This window comes from Nilaparvata lugens, chromosome 2, assembly GCF_014356525.2.
Source record: "Nilaparvata lugens isolate BPH chromosome 2, ASM1435652v1, whole genome shotgun sequence".
NCBI lineage: Eukaryota > Metazoa > Arthropoda > Insecta > Hemiptera > Delphacidae > Nilaparvata > Nilaparvata lugens.
In genome coordinates this window covers 83,468,847-83,491,981 of record NC_052505.1, presented here as the reverse complement: position 1 = coordinate 83,491,981, position 23,135 = coordinate 83,468,847, and the positions used below count along the sequence as shown (strand labels likewise).

Below are 23,135 nucleotides of genomic sequence, written 5' to 3'. Positions count from 1 at the left end.
TATTATTTTTGAATAGATTATGTGTCTCAGTATTATTCAGTTCTAGTATATGATAATGAGGGAATTTAATTCTGAATAACACTTGAAAATAGAGTGAGTCATGAAAAATATATTTTTTCAATTATAAAATTACTCTTGTTAACTGGACAAGTTCATACATAGTTGTATAGTATTAGGCTGGCCACTAACGGAAGGACGTATGCATGATACACATGACGTCATACATTGTCGTGTCATCACAGCGAAATGCTTCAAGCAACATTTTTTGAGGTTAGATTTTTATAACTCCAAGATCTTGTTTTTCTTTTTTTCGCTGCTCTATTTGAAGTTGGATTACTAGTAGTTCTGTGAACAGTAGACCTCGCGCAGTTATAAACCACAGTCTCCTCTAATACTTTCCATCAGAGTAAATTCTGTCCTGTCCTGTCTTGTCGGCGAGATATCGGTTTATAAACAGCTATGCTGCTATCATCAAAAGCTTACTGAGTTGGAAGCAGAGAAAAGTCGGGAGAAAGTACTATGCTACTTCAAGTTATCAATTGCATGCCTCACTGCATACAACAGCTGTATTTTTAATAAGTTACATTGAGATATTGAATTGCATGCGTCATTGCATGTAATCCACTCGACAGCTGATTTAAGATGAATAATTCTACAGTCTGATTTTTACTCTAATATTGGCGTATGAAGGAGGCTCCTTTTAATTTTATATTATCATTGAAATGCAAAATTTCCAAAAACCTTGTATATACGTCGACGCGAAATTAAAAAAGGAACATACCAGTCAAATTTCATGGAAATCTATTGCTGCGTTTCGCATTCAGTAAATGCGGAACATAAATATAAACATAAATAAAGAGAAATGCAAAACCGTCGACTTGAATCTTAGACCTTACTTCGCTCGGTCAATTATTTTTCTATCATTTTCTATAATATGTAATTTTGCAGTGGTTTATTCATTGTTATTTGTTGTTTTTTATGTTGAATACCTCTCGCTGATGACAAAACATGCATGATGAACATGTGTAAGCAAGTTTATCATTCATGTCCTACCGTTAGTGGCCAGCCTTTTAGGCTACATTGTAGTTGTAGTGTAATAGATAGGGCCTACTATTGTAGATATTATATCATAACATGGACTTACTATAGAAACCCAACAGTAATATCGTAGAGTGAAGATAGAAAGTAGAATAAATCTACCTTCCTCTATGATAATACACTGTGAAAATCAATCACTCCAGGAATCTTGACTCTCTAATGAACTGAATTTCTTACAATATCACAGTCTAAAAAAGGAAAAATAGAAGGGGGATATCCTATTATATTGATCGAGCAATATCTGTATATGGTTATGTGGTTATCTGGTTATGTATGTCCAACGGATCTCGAAAACGGCTCTAATGATTTTCACGAAATTTGGAACATAGTAGGTTTTTGATATAAAAATTCGATTATACTAGGTCTCATCCCTGGGAAAACTCGCTGAAGGACATGAAAAGGATGATTATCATTCATCTTTGGGAAAACAGATGATAATTTCGTCGTTTGTCTAAACAGAACATGTGGGACAGAGACAGAATTATGTTCAGCTGTTCAACTATTTGCAATCAATCAGCTTATCTTACGAGAAATATAAATCTAGAAATTTTAATCGACTTGATCAGAATAATCTGATTTGATGACATTTCATGGTATCTATATATATAAAAGCGAAATGGCACTCACTCACTCACTCACTCACTCCTAATTCCGCCCTAATAAAGGCATATAATCAATCAATCAATCAATCAATCACTCACTCACTCACTCACTCACTCGCATAACTAAAAATCTACCGGACCAAAAACGTTCAAATTTGGTAGGTATGTTCAGTTGGCCCTTTAGAGGCGCACTAAGAAATCTTTTGGCAATATTTCAACTCTAAGGGTTGTTTTTAAGGGTTTAAAGTTCGCCTTTTAGCATGTATATTCTTCTTCTCCCAATCTCTTAATTATAATTGAAATTTCCATATCATATGTTACTATCGAACTATAATCTAGATAGATAGAGTACCTCTTCGAAACAGTTGTTAACTGGCAACTAAATTAATAATTTTGTCAGGTTGGCATTAAGTTGAGTTGACTTTGTTAGGTTGGCACCAAGTTGAAGATTTAAATGCATTTATCGCGGAAAAATTGATTGGGTACTGCTACTTCAATCCTGGGAATATTATATTACTAGCCGTCAGGCTCGCTTCGCTCGCCATATCCGTTTAGCCAGACGTTTAGTCTGAACCCCTGACAGGATTGTCCTAACATGATAAAAATGCAGGCGAGCGAAGCGAGCCTGCTAATCTCATTCTCGGACGATCCAGTCGGGGGTCCAGGGGGCGGAGCCCCCTCTCTAGACGGATATGGCGAGCGAAGCGAGCCTGACGGCTAGTATCATTCTAAATTAGAGTACCTATATCATAATATTCAGAGTTAATTTAGAGTTTTAAGTGATTAGTGAGTGTTATTTTGTTATTCAATTTGGTTTGTAAACAATCTAAATTAGTACTTTTCTGTTTTAAAATGTTTGGACTGAAAATTGGACCTGAATTCAAGTGTATGGAACATAATCTACTTTTTGAACTATTTATAGTGTATAAATAAAAATTCGGGGGAGATACACTTTCGGGCTGTGCCTGTTAGTCCTTTCCCAATCATTTTGAAGAATTGTGATCTGTTCATCAATGAATAAATGACGAGCGAATCTAGGTGCCCCGATATTTTTCGTGAAATGTGAAGATAAAATGAACGAAGTTCGATTAGAAGTGCGAGAACTGAGAATATAATCTGAGTTTACTCAGTAATAAAACCGTTAATAAGCAGTTTCATTGGCTACTCATTATATAATTTACCTTCATCGTAAATGAAAATGTGATGTTTGTTGTACAACAATCAATTCTTTTCTTTGACTTTCTTTCACCTTCCTCTATGATGATATACTGTAAAATCATTCAAGCCAGGAATCATGGCTCTCTAATAAACTATATTTCTCGCAAAAAAATAAACTGGAGGGGAATATGATTCTTGTGAAATGATAAGCTTCAATTAGCTCCTAGTCACTGTAGATCTTTCACCCTCCAATTACACGTTTTTGTCCCAACCGGGTAATGAAAATTGATTCTGTTTAAACAGAGAGGGGAACACTGGGAGCTAGGAAGCAAGTGCTGCAGTGTAGGAAGCGAGAGAGGATGTTGGGTATGAGAAAGTAAGTGAATTAGAGACTCATTATGACTGAAAACGGTGAGAGGTGGCCCTGAGATTCCCTCCCGGAGGTTCCGAACAGTTCCTCCTATTCACGTTGATTAGGCGACAGAATGATCAGTTGCTTTTTCTATTGCACCTGAAGGTGTTTTCTTTCACTCGGGTTAGTTTGTTGTAAGGTGTGTCCACTGTTTACTTGCTCTCCTCTTTCCGTAATTAGGCATTTTATAAACGTAGCTGCGGCAGTCTTTCCCTTTCTTCACTGCCTTTCACACGCACACGTTCGCGATGCATCATCATTCGCTCTCTTCTCTGAAGAGATTCGTTCATTCTTTCTCCACTAACAATAGTTCAGTTTGTAGATTCAACCGTATCAACATGTCATTCACAAGAGATGAAATTCACTGAGGAAGAATGAAAATGTCGCGTGTAATTCACATGAGAATAAATTCACTGTGCCACAAATATAATAAAAATGTTGCGTTTTGGAATATACAGAATACGGAGGATAAGCTACACAAACAGGGCAATTAATTTGTCAATTAGTGGAGAACGATTTCTCCCAGCAGCATGAGAAAATAAAAAATATTATTTCACAAATATGAAAAGTGGTAAAGATTGAATAAGCTCATAGAATAAAAACAATCTAAAGTTTTATAGAATCTACAATCAGTATAGAAGATTTTTGTGGCACTACATACTTACAGCCAACGTTTCCTACCTTCCCTGAATTGGTTTGAATGGATAAAAATCCTTAAATCAATCTCTATCCAAGCCAATATGTCTGAGAAATTATACTTTCCATTATACGAATCTACAGTTGTGTAGATGACTCCGTAGCCTATAAGTGATCTGCAGTTGTGTAGAAGACCCCGGTCTTCAATAAAATATTGGTTTTTTCTATTGATTCTATCAATCAATCAATGTATTAAGAATACTTATTCCTGCATATTGAAATATACATCAGCACAATGTATTATCCATTTTATAATCAAAATTTTAATAATAGATCTACATTATAAGTGTATTCTCTATTATTTACTTCTATGAGCAAATTAAGTTTATGTATAAAGTTCAACTCCCCCTCCCCCCCCTACACACAGATGAATAGTCTAGTAGGGGGATTCCAAAATAATATTTAAACATATTATGTTGTTTATTGTATTTCATATCGTATATTACGTTTTTTGGAAATAAACTGAAATTGAAATTGAAAACCTATTTTTCCATTTTAGTAGAGCTCTCATTTTCCTGGGATCAAATCTATGACCACTTTTGATTCAAGTTTGGAAAAACAGTTATATGAAGTAATGATATCAGTTACCATAACCTTGGAATAATTTCATATTTACACAGAAATTATAGGCTATAAATATATTGAGCTGTAGATGTAGATTCGTAACACTGATCAGATCCATTCTCTTATTTCGAATTGTACATTTCACAAGCCCAATCCCCAGAATATCCAAAATTTTACAAGCCCCTTCACCAATAAGGCACCCTACTCAAAAAAGGTTCCCAGTTTCTACTTTAAACACTACTGGCCTTTATCTTTATCCCCTCCCGCACCACAAGAATTTTCAATGACACAGACTGCATCTTCATCCCCTCCCTGTCATCACCCTGCATTATCAGATAATTTCTATGAACGATTTTTATTAGAAAACGGCTCACGAAGTAAGAGAATCTTCGTTCTCATTCATATTTCGAATTATATCTTCAAGTTCAAGCTTAAGCTAGTAAGTTTTCACGCCCAGTTACTTAGATACTACTTATTGGACACAAATATAGCCTATATTATGAAGAATGTGAAAGAAACATTCCAGCATACATTATAGAAAGGTTATGAAAATTCCTAGCGACACGGAACGAAAAACGCAGAGACAAGAATTGTTATCGGTGTTCTAGAAGTGGCTTCTAGGCCCAGCGGACCTGTTCAGCCAGATAATAATCGCTGATAGGCCTACTGAAGCTGCACGAACATCCGAATTCCATCCGCGAATAAACTCAGAATAACAAAAAGGAATGACCAAGGCGGAGGTAAATGGGAGTTCGTGAGAAGCATTCCGATAAATTTTCTAGCTTTTAAACACCTTAGCCTATCTGGGGATTAGCGTGATAATATCCCAACTTTTACAAGATTGGTGAAAAAAGTATGTGGGAAGATGAAGATTTTAGATACGACGCAAATTAAGGTGTGACAATCTTACTAACTAAAACGCTTGAACGACACGAAGAACGGGAAGCTTTTTATAATGGTTGTATTCTTGCCTACAGCTCATGAGAGATTTGAGGCTCATGAATAACAATTAACGTGGAAAGAATAGTAAGATTCTAAGCTTGAATAATACGATGTTTTCATGGCAAAATGACTGGGTTGGCCCAACAATTTAAATGGATTTTGTTTGCTGTAGAGACCGGCGACATTCGAGGCCAGCGACGGTAGAGGACTCCTGAAAAAGTGGCCTCAAATGTCGCCTGCGTTAGGCAACAGTTGAGGCCACTCTAATTTTTGTACAGCCCCGACAGTCGAGACCTGCGACGGCAGAGGGCTCCTGAAAAAGAGGACTCCTGAAAAAGAGGACTCCTCCAATTGAGTTTCGTCAACAAAGGTGGTCAAGTCATATACATTCCAGTACTTGGATGATGGTCCCTAAACATATTTTTAAGTAATGGGAATCCATTACTACTGCATTAAGCCTCCTTCATTGACAAATCTAAATATTTATCTATCTTCTATCCATCTATAAGACGAGATGGTGTCTGTCTTTCTGTATGTTTGTATGTGAGCTCATCACGCTTGAAATACTTGACTGACCAAGCTGTAATTCTTCACAAAGATGATCGTTCTGAAAATCCTTCTGGGATAAGCACTATCTAACTTCAAAGTTCATATGCTTTTTCTATGAAGGAAGTTTCCATTATTTAGTTTTCAACAAATCAGAAGTTATAATCATTATAGAATGTATTTTGTCTGGAATCGCAGTAGGATGTGTCCTCAACTGTCGCCTGCTGCAAGCGAGTCTCTAATTTTTGTACAGGCCCTACAGTCGAGACCAGCGACATTCGAGGCCAGCGACGGTAGAGGACTCCTGAAAAAGAGGCCTCAAATGTCGCCTGCGTTAGGCGACAGTTGAGGCCACTCTAATTTTTGTACAGCCCCGACAGTCGAGACCTACGACGGGAGAGGACTCCTGAAAAAGTGGTCTCAAATGTCGCCTGCGTTAGGCGACAAATTGTTAAATTCATAAATTTAGTAATAGATAATAATATTCTTCTCTTTCTTTTGTAAAGTTTCCTACTGATTTCTATTTAGAACTTTTCAAAATAAAAAAATTCCAAAATCTTATTAATCTTGAGCACCATTTCATATACCGTGAGTTTTTACTTTCCTTGCCCTATTACCGCATATGTAAGGAAAGTATTGCTTTCCAGAAAAAATTAAGGCACCCCAATTCCATGTTTTCTATACGTTTCAAGGTCCCCTGAGTCCAAAAACATGATTTTTGGGTGTTGGTCTGTGTGTGTGGGTGTGTGTGTGTCTGTGAACACGATAACACCATTCCTAATTAACTGATTGACTTGAGGTAATTTCAAACTTAAGGTCCTTATTGCATGAGGATCCGACAATAAGAAATTCAATTCAAAATGGCGGAAAAATGGCCGATAATGGCTAAAAAACCATGTTTTTCACGGTTTTCTCGAAAACGGCTCAAATGATTTTCTTCAAATTTATATCCTAGATAGCTATTTATAAGCCCTATCAACTGGCATGAGTCTCATTTCTGGGAAAATTGAAGGAGCTCCGTAATATCCTTGAGAAAAATGGCGGATAATCACTAAAAAAACATTTTATTCACGGTTTTCTCGAAAACGGCTCCAACGATTTTCTTCAAATTTATACCATGGATAGCTATTTATAAGCCCTATCAACTGACATGAGTCTCATTCCTGGAAAAATTGCAGGAGCTCCGTAATATCCTTCAGAAAAATGGCGGATAATTACTAAAAAACCATGTTTTTCACGATTTTCTCAAAAATGACGACTGATTTTTTTCAAATTCATACCCTGTATAGTTATTTATCAGCTCTATTAACTGGCATGAGTCTTCTTTCTGGGAAACTAATGGGGGGTCCACCCCATCCTTGAGAAATGGACTTTGTAACCTCCTTCTCGTGCATGAGGTAGGTAGGTAGAGTAGTTCATAAAAAGAACACATAGTCGAGATATTTCATCTGTAGAACAGCTGTTTTGACGACTTTAAAAAAAAATAATCGAATTTCACAATTTACTCAAAGAAAAAAGTACTCTGAAAACAATTATATATATAAACATTTATAGAAGTCTGATCGTAGTTTCAAATATGTTGCCACCAATCATCATTATGTTATTCCCCCAAATTATTTTCGTTTGAGAATGGGGCTTACAGTTCAATGAGCAAGGAAAGTTATGTGAGTGAACCACACCAGATTTTTTCTTAGAGAAGCCTCTCATGGTTAATCATACAGGTGTATAAATCTTTATAGGTGGATCATCAACCAATGAAAGAAGAGGTCCAGTCCCATGGGTGAGCCCGCGGTATAGTATATACGGTATGATAAAACAGTATTATGATAACAACGCTCACCATACGCTCAATGGCATTCATTGTCTGGATAACAGAAGGCTACCAGTATTAAAACAGAGGTTCTACTAAACAAAAACATTATTCTTATGTGGTTGATGTTTAAAGTCATAAACGATTAACCACACCAAAGACAATGCTATCACAGTTATCAACTCCACCAAAGTATTTACAGTCTTTGACTATACCAACAATATATACGTTGACGGTCTCTGTTGAATATAATCCCATGAAACGTTTTCTCTCCTGCTCCCACATCACTACCACGGTTAACATACAGATGATATAGTGAGGTCCACGTTATAATGGCAGTGGAGAAAGATAGCAGAGCAACGTTGCCGATCCTCTGTCTTCTATAGACGGTAGCTTATACAGATTATTGATTTAATATCAACTGCTCATTCTCGTTTAAATAATTGATTATATTTTATTAAGCAAAAAATTATATTTTTCAATAATGCCATAATGAATCTTAATGATTAAGATGAAATATTTTGTTAATTCTTAATTCTACATTGTTGACAGGCGATCTGGCAACAGAGCAAAGCGAGAAAGAGAAAGCGCTATCTGCTCTGTTGAATGATAGACAAGGATAGCAATACCATTGCTAATCAAACACTGCCATTATATCGAGGACCTTACTGTAGTAATCGAGCTATTGCGTGAGATTGCAAGAAAATTTAGTGCCTTCAATGACATTGACCAGCAGTTTATTGGATAACAACTAACAAGTATATAACAGCTAGCAGCTTAACAACTATCTACAATCATATTATCAGAGAAATCTTCTATGATCCTTGCTATATTAATTCTGTGATATTATGTTGAAGATGATGTTCAAAATCAGAATACGATAAATTAAATGAATAAATACAATATAAGTTGAGAGAAATGCATTGACAAATGAGAATTTTTTTTTTTGAATCACGATAACACGGGGTATGCATGTAAAGACCAAGAACAAAGGCAGATAAAAAATTCGAAGGTTTTTATCTTTAAGGTTTTTAAAATTTATTTCAAGTGGTGCAGAGTTATCAACTGAAGATTCAATACAAGTCAAGCATAAATGTCTATTGCAGTATACAAGTCTACAACAGTATACAGTTAAATTCCCACAACAGAATCTATATTATTTGCCTCTACAAAGTAATATTACATTGTTATGTCACCAATGGCATTGTATTGTAGCATTGCAGCTTCCTATTTCTTTCAGGCTCACTTACATCTGGGAAGCATAGGCTACATAAACCTGACCTTCACCTTACATTGGTCATAAAGCACTGAGTAATAAAATTTCTCTGACTCTACCCCGTTTATTGGTCATTGAAGATGTATTGTCAATGCGGGATAATTCGCTCGAGCCCTGTGATTTCAAGCTGTAAAAACGGTATATCTCTCCAATTTCCCCACTACGAGAAGTTTAAGCTGGGAGATGGAAAGTGATCTGCTCTAATTCATTACCACAAAATTACACGTTTTCTATTAGAATCATCAGATCTTGGAGTAATTGCATTGTCATCTTGGACTCATTTTCTTTATAAATAAAAGTGTTTTCAATAATCATTTCATTTCTTTTGTAACTTGCTGGAATAAGAACTTTCTATATTTTCTCACTGTAAACCTTCATTAATTAATCAAAAAGTTATTATTAATTTGGCAAGACCAAATCCATAATCCTTTACTCAGGAATTATAAGGACCAGCCTCATGTCTTTTTCTTTAGGGCTACTTTTAAAATAGATAAAATATAAATCTCAGTACCCTTTCGAATTATTTGTCACGACATGTTTCGGCTATCAATGCCATTTTCAAGTGATTTGAAAATAAATGAATACTGTATTTATTTTTTCAAATCAATTAAAAAGGCATTAATAGCCGACACATGTCGTGACAAAAATAATTTAAAAGGGTACTGAGATTTATATTTTTATTTATTGCAATATTTCTATATATGGATCTATTGCTTGCATTCTTCTCTTTCGTTTGTAAAATTTCCTACTGATTCCTATTTAGCACTTTTCAAAATAGAAGATTTCTACAATTTTATTAATCTTGAGCACCATTTCATATCCCGTGAATTTTTTCTATGAGAAGCCTCTCATGGTTAATCATACAGGTGTATAAATCTTTATAGGTGAATCATCAACCAATGAAAGAAGAGGTTCAGTCCCATAGGTGAGCCCGCGGTATAGTATATACGGTATGATAAAACTTATTATGATAACAACGCTCACCATACGCTCTATGGCATTGTGTGGATAACAGTTGGCTACCAGTATTAAAATAGAGATTCTACTAAACAATAACATTATTCTTATGTGGTTGATGTTTGAAGTCATAAACCACACCAGAGACAATGCTATCACAATTATCAACTCTACCAAAGTATTTACAGTCTCTGACTATACCAACATACGTTGATGGTCTCTGTTTAGTATATTCACATCATACGTTTTCTCTCCTGCTCGCACATCACTACCACGGTCAATATACAGATGATATAGTGAGGTCCACGTTATAATGGCAGTGGAGAAAGATAACAGAGCAACGTTGCCGATCCTCTCTCTTGTCAATGCCTTCTATAGACGGTAGCTTATACAGATTATTGATGTAATATCAACTGCTCATTCTCGTTTAAATAATGAGTTATATTTTATTAAGCAAAAAATTATATTTTTCAATAATTTCATGATGATTAAGATGGAATATATTGGTAATTAATTCTTAATTCTACATTGTTGAAAGACGATCTGGCAACTGAGCAAAGCGAGAAAGAGAAATCGCTATCTGCTTTGTTGAATGATAGACAAGGATAGCAATACCATTGCTAATCAAACACTGCCATTATATCGTACACCTCACTATTGTAATCGAGCTATTGCGTGAGATTGCAAGAAAATTTAGTGCTTTCAATGTCATTGACCGGTAGTTTATTGGATAACAGCTAACAAGTATATAACAGCTAGCAGCTCAACAACTATCTACATATTATGTTGAAGATGGTGTTCAGAATAAGAATACGATAAATTGAATGAATAAATGCAATATAAGTTAAGAGAAATGCATCATCGAATGAGAAATTTTAATAAAATTAGTAGAATTGATGGTGATGTTGTGAAATCTCTCCATAATAAGAAAACAAAGATATTTCAAATTTCACTGAAAATGTATTAAAACTTTAAAACAGAACCATGGTTTCACGTAGTTAACCAACGCATCATCAGCTACATCATCAACGCATTCCTCAGTACAGCTGATGATGCGTTGGTTAACTACGTGGAACCATGGTTCTGTTTTAAAGTTTTAATACATTTTCAGTGAAATTTGACAATATCTTTGTTTTCTTATTATGAGAAATTTTTGTTTGAATCACGATAACACGGGGTATGCATGTAAAGACCAAGAACAAAGGCAGAAAATAAATTCGAAGGTTTCATTTCTAAGTGGTCCAGAGTATTATCAACTGAAGATTCAATACAAGTCAAACATAAATGTCCACTACAGTATACAAGTCTAAAACAGAATACAGTTAAATTCCCACAACAGAATCTATATTATTTCCCTCTACGAAGTAACATTGTTATGTCACCAATGGCATTGTATTGGTAGCATTGTAGCTTCCTATTTCTTCCAGGCCCACTTACATCTGGGAAGCATAGGCTACATAAACCTGACCTTCACCTTACATTGGTCATAAAACACTGAGTAATAAAATTTCTCTGACTCTACCCCTTTTATTGACCATTCGAAGTATTGTCAATGCGGGATAATTCGTTCGAGCCCTGTGATTTCAAGCTGTAAAAACGGTATATCTCTCCAGTACGAGAAGATGGAGAGAAGCTGGGAGATGGAAAGTGATCTGCTCTAATTTATTACCAGAAAATTACACGTTTTCTATTAGAATCATCAGATCTTGGAGAATTATATTGTCATCTTCGACTCATTTTCAAACAGTCTCCTTTATAAATAAAAGTATTTAAAAAATCATTTCATTTCTAATGTGATCTGCTGTAATAAGAACGTTCTATATTTTCTCACTTAAAACATCATTAATTAATCCAAACGTTATTATTAATTTGGCAAGACCAAGTTCATAATCCTTTACTCAGGCGCTTTAAGGACCAGCCCATATTAAGCGGGGTTTTCAAGCATTTTTAGAGTCGGCAGGGTAGGAAGTTCTCTGATTGTCTGATTGAGTTAGTGTCTGGAAAAAGGCTTAATGTGGTCTGGCTCCAAGTAGTCTATAAGATTTCGAATATTTTCCAAAAAATCAAAACTCATTGAGTTATAAAAAACATTAGAAAATAATAAAGAAGCTCTCAATCTTGAAACATTTGCAAGACAGTATCAACAGAGTTCTGTTTTGATTTCTACGGCTTTATTATAATACTGGTTTTACTGTTACAGTAAGAGCTGTTACAAACTTATGAAAACACCTTCGCTATTAGTAACTGGAGGGATGATTCGATTCACAGATTAATGTTATGGAATTATTGAATTGAAGTAGACTTCATACATTCTCCCGATTTGTAAAAAATGATAAGGGAGCAGCTTCGAAGCCTTTTATGAGCACAGTTACTGACGTAGGCTATGTGGAAAAAATAGAATGATCTTACCATACGACAATGTCCCATTAATGAATGTGGAACAAATAAATTCTATCAACATTCAATAACGTAGCTTCTGCAGATGTTCTGCAATAGTGATTTATTCATCCCGCAATCAATGGTATTTGGATTTGTTAAATGGAAATGAGGTGATATACATAGTGGTGATAAATTTTCTAAACGGTACTCCTATCTGCATTAAAATGACTGCAAGGAACAGTTGGGATTCGCTGCCGGATTACAGTGCGGTATCAATGCTAAGAGTCTAGTAATGAGTCGTTTTATCTATTATTAGCTTTATATATTCGCATTACTTCATAATTGGTTTGGGAGAGATAGTTTCCTGCAAATAAACATACGGAAACGAGAAGTTGTATGATACGAGACATAAAGTTAGTGTACTTATGGTCATACGGCCGTAGGGATTTTATTTCAGGAATTTTTGAATTTTCCGACTTCCGGAGGAGACGATAAGACTTCGGTCCCGACTACCTAAAAAGTAGTCGTCATTTCTCATCATCATCCCTCTCACTCATTATCCACACACAAGCCTAAGAGCTTATGTGAGCATCACCCTCAATATTATTATTATTTTTATAGGGACTTAATTATGGCGAGACACATATCCATAAAGAGAGTTCATTTCACAGAATTACAAGAATTACAGAATTACAATTATAGGAGTTTTCTCTGGTTCATTTGTGCTCTTACGGCCAGAGAGATTTTACTCTCTTGTTTTATTTTTTGACGATGATTTCTCGCCATTATTTTTTATGGCGTTTTACTTTTGACTTGTTGGTTATTTATTTATTCAATGTCACATGAGTGAGCACAATGGTCAAAGCCCAAATAGCACTCATGACAATATTGATTAATTATACAAGAGTGAATTATTCTATTGCTTAGCTTCATCCCTTCTCTGCATAACAAGACCGGTTGGAAGACGATTTGATGAGAAATGACGATGATAAAAAGTTTTGTGAACCTTTTGGTGGAAAAGGTCAATCTTATCTCCCGCCAACCACTTCCTGACTTTTCAAACTCTCCCTATCCCTCTCTTCATCTAAGGAATAATACTAATATATTTGAAATATATTTTCATAACCTGATGATGGTTTGAACACTGAAACCAGTTGTTATAATTTGTATTCTTAATCTATTATCTTATTAATTTCAAGGTTACTATAATTCTATTTTATAAATGAAGGAATAATACTTTTAATAGAATTAACACTATGAACTGAGATATTGTGATATTCTCCATATTAATGTGGAATAATAATATAATATTGAGGGTGATGCACACATAAGCTCTTAGGCTTGTGCGTGGGTAATGAGTGAGAGGGATGATGATGAGAAATGACTACCACTATCGCCTCTTCCTAAAGACGTGGTGGCCGTATCTATGTGATTGTGCTGCGGTCAAAAACTTTTGCCCCGGTCGAGATTCGAACTTGGGTTTTCTTGATTATAAAATAAAAGCGATATCATTAAATCCTCATAGTTTTATCCACAATTGAGTTGGTTTGACAATATCGCTTTTATTTCATCTTTTATGTAAAATTTTTTACATCGATGTGCAGATTCAAGATTCAGGAAGGTGATGAATGGTAATCTAGGGGGTTTGGGTCAGGATTATGAGACTAGGAAATCCAATGCATCTTTTTAACAATATTAAAAGAAAATCTGGTGTGGTAACTCACACAACTTTCCTTGCTCATTGATCTATAAGCCTCATTAACGAGGATAATTTAGGGAATAACATTATGCCGATTGGCAGCTAAATAATTAAAACTACGATTATACTATTGTGATTGTGTTCAGAGTACATTTTCCTTTGTTTGAATGATGAAAATGGATGATTTTTTAAAAGTTATCAAAACAGCTGTTCTACAATAGTTATTTGTGCAACTAGTGCGCAAAGTGACAGTTTGCTGCACCGAAAGAAACGTTTACGCCCGAGCCGTAGGCGAGGGCGGAATGGTTTCTTGAGTGCAGCAGAGGAACTTTGAGCACGTATTTCACATTAAGTTTTTCCTACAGTTACCATTGAATATGAAAAGTGGGTAATTATGGGTAAAATTGCCTGAAATCCATCAAATGTTTTTCTGTGTAATTTTATTATTGATAAAAACCTTAATCCTAAAATCCTAAAGTCCTCGTTGTCCTTGGTTATAATATATAATGAATAATAATTAGCGCGTTGTGCTTCGTTGCACGTCTGCTCACTATAGCAGCCACAGCAGTCACTGTTACCAACTTCATTTTGATTTTGCTGCACTGTTGCTCCATATAACCTACTAAGTATTTTTCCTACAGTTACGTTGAAAAGTGGCCATTGCTGCACTGATTACAGAACGCAAAGAATCACTTTTCCGCTCTAGTGCGGGAAAAATTTTTCTGACTCCAGATTTGCAACATGGCAACGCAAAATACATAGTAGGTTATATGGAGCAACAGTGCAGTAAAATCAAAATGAAGTTGGTAACAGTGACTGGGCTGCTATAGTGAGCAGAGGTGCAACGAAGCACAACGCGCTAATTATTATTCATTATATATTATAACCAAGGACAATGAGGACTTAGGATTTTAGGATTAAGGTTTTTATCAATAATAAATTACACAGAGAAACATTTGATGGATTTCAGGCAATTTTACCCATAATTACCCACTTTTCATATTCAATGGTAACTGTAGGAAAAACTTAATGTGAAATACGTGCGCAAAGTTCCTCTGCTGCACTCAAGAAACCATTCCGCCCTCGCCTACGGCTCGGGCGTAAACGTTTCTTTCGGTGCAGCAAACTGTCACTTTGCGCACTAGTTGCACAAATAACTATTGCGTTGCCATGTTGCAAATCTGGAGTGCAGAAAAATTTTTCCCGCACTAGAGCGGAAAAGTGATTCTTTGCGTTCTGTAATCAGTGCAGCAATGGCTACTTTTCAACGTAACTGTAGGAAAATAAAATATCGACATGTGTTCTTTTGAATAAACTGCTCTACCTACCTACCTCACGCACGAAAAAGAGGTTACAAAGTAAATTTCTCAAGGATGGGGTGGACCCCCTGTTAATTTCTCAGGGAGGAGACTCATGCCAGTTGATAGAGCTGATATATAACTATACAGGGTATGAATTTGAAAAAAATCGGTCAAGTCATTTTTGAGGAAATCGTGATAGAAATTTAACAAAATTTATTCTCCTCAGGAATATTACGGAGCTCCTGCAATTTTCCCAGAAATGTGAGACTCATGTCAGTTGATAGGGCTTATAAATAGCTATCTAGGGTATAAATTTGAAGAAAATCGTTAAAGCCGTTTTCGAGAAAACCGTGAAAAACATGTTTTTTTAGCCATTATCCTTCATTTTGAATTGAATTTTATTGAATTTCTTATTGTCGGAGCCTCATGGTATAAGGAGTTTGAAATTTCAAGTCAATCGGTTAATTAGGAATGGAGTTATCGTGTTCACAGGCACACACACACCCACACCCACAGACCAACACCCAAAAATCATGTTTTTGGACTCGGGGGACCTTGAAACATATAGAAAACATGAAATTAGGGTACCTAAAATTTTTTGGAAAGCAATACTTTCCTTAGCTATGGTAATAGGGCAAAGAAAGTAATGAAACGTATAGAAAACATGAAATTAGGGTACCTAAAATTTTTTGGAAAGCAATACTTTCCTTACCTATCGTAATAGGGCAAGGAAAGTAACAAGATGCTCTCTTATGGTATTGACCAAGTTTGGTCTGTCATTGTCGGTCAGCAGGGTCCCAATAATATACTCAATAACCAATCTCATAGGGGAGGAATCAGGTTAGAGTAGTCAACATGTCAAAAATAAAATACCTCCTGCCACAGTTAGGCTTTACGAACTTACTTTATGGACATGTCATGTATATTCATCGACTTGTCTCAAACTCCCACATTATTGCTGGGTTTCAAGAACCATCATCCTTGATGAATGCGGCAGTTGTCAACAGTTATTTCAAGATAGTTAGTAGATTTTTACTAGTTGAAAGTATTTGTCATCAGTCATTACCATTAATCAGGTCTGACAGTAAGCCTATTTTTCAATTTATGAACGTAGATTGTATTGAGATGCGTGAATGACTAAACTTTTTCAACAGTTATTTCAAGGTAGTTTAATTTTTACTAGTTGAACACCAAGTGTTTTTCATTCATTAGGTCTGACAGTAACCCTATTTTTCATTTAATGAACCTAGATTGTATTTAAATGCGTGAATAACTCAACTTCAACTTCAGCTAAAACCTTTTACTAGCGTTTTCAAATATCTTGTGAACTCACTACGGCCTGTAAATCCGTTTCAAGTTTATGTTCTTGAACACTCGTATATCAAAATTTGTATAATTATAGAGAAACGAGTAACTGTATACATTTTAGCAAATAAGGGAATGGAGCTCATGAAATTGAAGCATAATAACTGATTTCAATTTACAAACGTTTATCTTTATCTCGAAAGATGACGTAGCTTGCATTAAATCTACCAATGTTTTCACATCAGTTGCTTGTTTCATAAATGAAAAATCTGGTGTGGCGCACTCACACAACTTTCCTTGCCGTTATGAGAATTGATCACCTGACGCTAGTGTTCACGCGCATCTCAAGTCCACTTATAAACAGAGATCTGAGCAGCTGGTGACAGGGCAATAACGCTGGAGACATACAAGGTCTGCTATCTCTTCATAGTGAATCATTTAATAGAATCAACAGTTGCCTACAGTTTGCAATTGGATAATCACATTTTCTCGAATTTCGAGCTTATTTTCAATTTAAGATTAAAATGTTACTGAACATTAATTGTAGAGATTTTCATGCTCAATCTTTTCAACACGAATTTTTTGTTAAAATGTATCTGAAGCCTGATAATTGTGAATCTTAAATCTAACTTTGCATAGATGGGGTGGAGCTCCTGAAATCTTTACAGATATGGGACTTGTGGCAGTTGATAGATCTTATCATTTTATGTATAAATTTAATCAAAGTCGTTGGAGCCGTTCTCGACAAAATCGCAATAAACCCTGTTTCTGACAACATTTTATCCATTTTAGCCGCCATTTTGAATTGCATTTGATCGTAATTGTTCGTGTCGGATCCTTATATTGTAAGGACCTCAAGTTCCAAATTTCAAGTCATTCAGTTGATTGGGAGATGAGATATCGTGTACACACACACACACACACACACACACCACACACACACAAGGGAAGTAATAAATAAATAAAACATTAGGCGGATAGGCGTATGATAGATTTCAATTATTACAAATCAGGACAAGTTCTATGATACGATGCAACGTGGCTGCATAGACCCAATTTGCGATGCAATATGGATCAAGTTTATAAACAACCATAGACTCAGTTAAACTTCAGGGAAGGTTCAGGAAACGTACAAGGCGGATTCACACTCATCAGTATCAGTGAATGTGTCCAATACAGTAAGAATATAATTCCTTTTAGCTTCAATGAGACTATTCATACTCGCACGGTCGGGCTGAGTGTGAAAAGCCCCATAAGAAAGTATTCTCAATGATACTAATATGTAGGAGTCCGTCTTTTAACTTGAGGAAAGGTAACTATTTTAGAGGCGACCGCTTCCAAAGAAGTTTCAATAAAAGTATAGAGAAGAGGCAGTTCTCACAATTTTACGATTGATAATCATTTTTCAATTTGCGATACTACAGGGAGGAGGCTTCCACTATTCAATTAGAGACAATTGAAGAGTAAACTGTTCTAGCAAGGAAATGTCAAAGTTATCAGCTTTTACGGTTGACCAGTTACAGGACAGTATTTTAAATCCATAACTGTAAAGCGGGAAATACGGCTAGAGTTGTGGTCGTAACTCGGAAGGAGGATGCTAATATGACAAGAGGCTCTGCATTTTTATATTATAAACAGCAGCTGGAAGAGGGAAGGAAATTCTCGTACCTTCATCTGCCGATGCTATTTTGTGGCTGCCATAAAAAAATGGAAGGCGTCGATACAAATATTTAGTATGATGAGACTGATATTATTGGGAATTTCCTTATCACGTGTTTCAACTTCAGTTTTTTGACTGCGCCAAGGGTGCCGTTGACTCTTTTTAATGGCTATTTAATTCTGGCGAACTGGTTTTATCGATTCGGACAAGTTCAATTCACAACCGTTAAGCACTTTTCCACGTCCATCTTCTATTCTAATGCTGTCGTAAAAATTACACACTAAACGTATAATTTGTGTGCGAGGAGACCCTTCAACTACTGGCGGACTCCAACTAATCTATACACTACGAGAAACTAATTAACTATCAGTTATTATTGGGTGCATTAGGATCAAATGTAACGGTTCACCAATGGTACCTGCTACATTAGAGTTTCAGAAGAGATAATATGAGATCAAAACACCTCTATCAAACGTCTAGTAGGCATTCACCTTGCACGTGTAATTTCTGCGGAATTTTGAAGACATGCTTAGCTACTATAATGAGGCACGTAAAGTCCATCAAGAGCCTGTTCAAGTAGCGGTAGCAAATTCTACAGTTCTGCGCTCACAAAAAATTGCAATGTCGAACGTTATCGTTTAGCATGGATCTCTAGATTATAGATTTTAGATGTTTTACTATATCATAAAGTTGAAAAATGTAAAGCACCATGCTTCAATCCCTATAAGAAACTAAAATTCATGAAAATTGATATAACAATTCGTTATTAGACCGGTGATTCTTTCACTGGTTCTCTAAGATCTTTATCTTTGATGATTACATCAGAATACCTCAATCAAATTATCTAGAGCTAGAGTCGAAAAAAATTAAGGTACTCCAATTTCTAAATTTCTATACGTTTTTGTTAAAAGTGGTATTTGGGTATTGGTCTGTATGTGTGTGTGTGTGTGTGGTGTGTGTGTGTGTGTGTGTGTGTGTGTGGTGTGTGTGGTGTGGTGTGTGTGTGTGTGTGGTGTGTGTGTGTGTGTGTGTGTGTGTGTGTATGAGTGTATGTGCGTCTGTGTACACGATATCTCATCTCCACAATCAACGGAATGACTTGAAATTTGGAACTTAAGGTCCTTACACTATAAGGATCCGACACGAACAATTTCGATCAAATGCAATTCAATATGGCGGCTAAAATGGCGAAAATGTTGTCAAAAAGAGGGGTTTTCGCGATTTTCTCGAAAACGGCTCCAACGATTTTGATCAAGTTCATACCTAAAAAAGTCATTGATAGACTCTATCGACTGCCACAAGTCCCATATTTGTAAAAATTTCAGGAGCACCGCCCCATCCATGCAAAGTTTGATTTTAGATTCCCAATTATCAGTCTTCAGATACAATTTAAACTAAAAAATCTAAGTGGAAAAGATTCAGCATGAAAATCTCTACAGTTTATGTTCAGTAACATTTTCACTTAAAAATTGAAAATAAGCTTTAAATTCGAGAAAATGTGATTATTCAGTTGCAAATTATATTGTTGATTCTATTAAATCATTCACTATGAAGAGATAGCAGACCTCATGTTTGTGTCTCCAGCGTTATTGCCCAGCTGGCTCAAATCTTTGAATTGAGATGCGCGGGAACACTAGCGTCAGGTGATCAATTTTCATAACGGCAAGGAAAGTTGTGTGAGTGCGCCACACCAGATTTTTGTATATATTTCTATATTTGGTTATTTGTATTCATTCATAGTTATTTATGTCCAACGGATCTCGAAAACAGCTCTAACGATTTTCACGAAATTTGGAATATAGTTGGTTTATAATACAAATATTCGATTGCACCAGGTCTCATCCCTGGGAAAACTCGCTGAACGACATTAAAATGTTAATTCATCCTTTGAAAAACAGCTGAGACTTTCGTCGTCTGTGGATAGTGAAAAAGTGAGTGAGACGCACTCGGTCTGTGGAAAATCAAAATATATCATCCCCGAAATTCATAAGCTGACGTATTATAGGCAGCTATAAAATATAAACACGATCATTTCAAAGAATTGTGTTCTGTTTTTCAATAAATAAAAATAACGAGCGAAGCTCGGTGCCCCGATATTGGATGAGAAATGAACAACTAAATAAGTGAATGGCATCAAGCATCACTATCAGAACTATAAACAAATAGAATCGAATGATTATTTTTTTCCACGAAAATCAATTGAAAGTTTTATTTTTCATCGACTCTATGAGGCAAAAGTTACCATAACACTTCGAGCATGCACTTCCTAGTATGGTTCACATTGTTTTGAGGTTTCAATGTAATTTATACATTGAATCATACCCATATTCGGCACGGCGGAACGTGGAAGAAAGAATATAAACTCAGATATGCGCAAATTACTCAAAATCAACACCTTACAAACTCAACAGAAGGCTGAAAAAAGGAACCTCTTGGACAAGTTCGAAATCAATAATTATTCATGATTTATTTACGAACAGTAATTCAATGTGTAAGCTACTGCTTTCAAACTACTATCATCAATGAGCTGGAGTTTTTCAGTTTTTTTTCTAGTTCAAGTAATGAACTAAAATAAATACATGAGTTTCATTTTTTTCAAATCTCATTTATTACCATTTGAAAATCAATAGAAGTAAGTCTATTAGAATATGGAATATATCTAATATTCAGTCAAATAAAATATAGTGTCCATTAGGAGCTTAGTTTCAATAATGACATTCTTGAAGAAGATTCCATTATTTCAGCGAATTCATATTTTTAGAAATCTCAATCAATAATTATCAACTTGCATTAAGTCATTACGGTAGGTACTAAGCAAATTTGCATGTTCACCATTGAACGTTGCCTCGAGTTACATTGGATAAAAACATCAGAGACCTCATAAATGATCTGAATTGCTTAATAAACAGGTCCTAATATTTCAACAGTGACATGTCAGACCCGCCTTTCAAGCTGGCTTGCTTATTTCCACTACCTCTCAACTCATATCTTCATCGCACTAATGAATTTTTATCCACATGTTTTTCACTACTCCGTTTCCTTATGGCAATGATTTAGAGCCGTACTTTTTGTAGAGCGTTTGAGATGAACCAAGATTTGAAATAAAAGAAGAACCGCGGCTGTCTACAATCTGAAAACCAGAATTTGTTTCTCACATTGCTGAGCGACTGTAGCTCGCGAAAATTGGCAGCAAGATTTATGAGCCCACCAGCGGGAAGGAAACTCCCACTGCAGATTATTTCCATCATTGAATCCTTGATTTGAATCTATTTTGTATCCACACATTTCGACACCAATCAAATAACTAGCAATAAATCAACAATGTGCTGCGATCTTATCTTATTTTTTCATTAGCCCATATTTCTATATCATATAATTTTAATCCTCATATTGAAATAAATGTTATTTATTCCAGAATACAAATAATAAGCTTTCGATATCAATTGTATATCTCTGCAATACTACATGTAGAAAAGATAAATAAATAATATGGAGTGACCTGGCTGGCTCAAGTCTGGTGTCAGAGTTTTCAGGTCGCAATTGATCAATTTCAGGGCCTCTGACATGACCTAACGACTGCTTTTCAGACAGCCGGGACCGACGGCTCAACAAGATAAATAAATAAAAATTCCGTTCAACTACTACCATAACTGCAGAACTTGTTACAATTACATTTATTCGATTATCATACATGTATGAAGTAGCTCATGAAATTTCCTTAGTATACTATGTAACTTAAGCCTGTAATGAAATACTATAGTTCAAAAATGAGATATTAGTGGAATAACCTACGTTTATTGGTAGGGAGAGGAGAGCCTTATATGGTAGTTCCACATTGCTGTTAATGAAGAAATTTAATAGAATAGGTGGTGGACAGAGAGCCGGACTAAGCACAGGGGTAGGCTGGCTATCAATTTGTAGGGCGGCAGAAAATAATATTTCCATACATTAAGTTAAGCCACAATTCGTTTTTTGAGTATAGTACACATGTATCATATCAAATACTATTTTCCAAAATGCACATCCAAGTTTTAATGAGTGAGAGAGTAATCATGTTACTCAGATGGACAAAACATCTTGGCTCTCGAATAATTTCAGAATTTTTCAAGAAGAGTTTGGAGGAATCTTATGAGAAAGTTTAGAATTTCTCAAATATTCAAACTTCAGGAATTCAAAATTGCTCAAACATCCAACCTTTGGGAAATTCAAAATTGCCTCAACTCTTTTGTTACATGCTTAATTCTACATAAATCGTTTTGGAAAATAAAGATTTGACTCAGATTTTTGGAAAAAGATGAAGTCAACAAATATCAACGCCACAGAAAAAGATTTAACCAAGTATCATGAATCTTATTTGACGCATGACCGCGTTCAATATTTAACTAGTAACACAAAATTGGACTTGGATCATTGTGCATTTGAATACAGTACCACCCAACTGTCATACCATTGTTACACTCCACATTCTTCAACACTCAATGGGTTACAAGATCCAGTACCCTGTAGCCGGAATCATACAAAGGAATTCTATTCACCAAGAAACCTAAAGAACCATGACAAGCAAGCTTCTGAAAAAAAGATGCTATGTGCGCCCACAGGTAATGCGTAGAGCTAACATAGTAGAAGGTGCATGGTGCATAAAAAAGGACAGCCGCTATCATAACCCTATCACAGCCAACGCCAACGACTAATGATTCCTCAACTTTGTTTTATAGATCGTAAACTGTCCG

The 23,135-nt window shown here is 35.5% G+C and overlaps 1 protein-coding gene across 2 annotated transcripts in view; it reads left to right on the top strand.

Moving 5' to 3' along the window:
* Positions 1-23,135, top strand: part of LOC120350008 — an 89,986-nt gene that overhangs the window by 43,252 nt on the left and 23,599 nt on the right. The window lies entirely within an intron of this gene.